This window comes from Nannospalax galili, unplaced genomic scaffold (genome assembly GCF_000622305.1).
Source record: "Nannospalax galili isolate Female #2095 unplaced genomic scaffold, S.galili_v1.0 scaffold408, whole genome shotgun sequence".
Lineage (NCBI taxonomy): Eukaryota > Metazoa > Chordata > Mammalia > Rodentia > Spalacidae > Nannospalax > Nannospalax galili.
The window spans coordinates 190,133-190,700 of NW_008358662.1; the positions used below are offsets into that span (position 1 = coordinate 190,133).

At 39.1% G+C, this 568-nt stretch overlaps 1 protein-coding gene across 2 annotated transcripts in view; it reads right to left on the reverse strand.

The window, feature by feature from the left end:
• Wdr33 (WD repeat domain 33) overlaps window positions 1-568 on the reverse strand; it is a 130,528-nt gene that overhangs the window by 12,668 nt on the left and 117,292 nt on the right. The gene's annotated exons all lie outside the window — the stretch shown is intronic.

Sequence of the window (568 nt, forward strand, 5' to 3'; positions counted from 1 at the left end):
GCCAAGAATTTAACATAAATGTGAAAATGAAATGAAAATATATTTTGCAAAAAAATAATAAATAGAACAGGTGTTGTGCTAGATAGCTTCAATTGTCAACTTGACATGTGGCGAAGAGGGAAAGTTAATTTAGGAATTTTCACTTTTGGGCTGTCATGTGGCCAGTGGCTGTAAGTCATTTTCTTGATTGCTGAGAGACGTGGGAGGGCCAAACATACTGTGGGCATTGGCCAGGGAGGGAAGGGTATAAAGGGGATAAAGGGAAAGAAAGAGCTCAAGAGAGGCAGGACCATAGGAGAAGGCCATCACTAAGGGAGAAATGGGAAAAACAGGGGTACCTTAAATGGGGAAACCATGGTGGAAAGGTTAGACAATGTGAGAGATTAAATAATGCCTAGATAATTTAAAAAACCAGAGGGAATCATATTAATCGAACATTATACATAAAACTAGCTCAAGGAATATAATACACGCCTAGGCAAGGTTTATCTGAGAATGTTTGGTTTTTGCCCAAGCTTTATCTGCATGTCACATGGTAATTAAAAGCACCAGACAACTGGTGGAACTA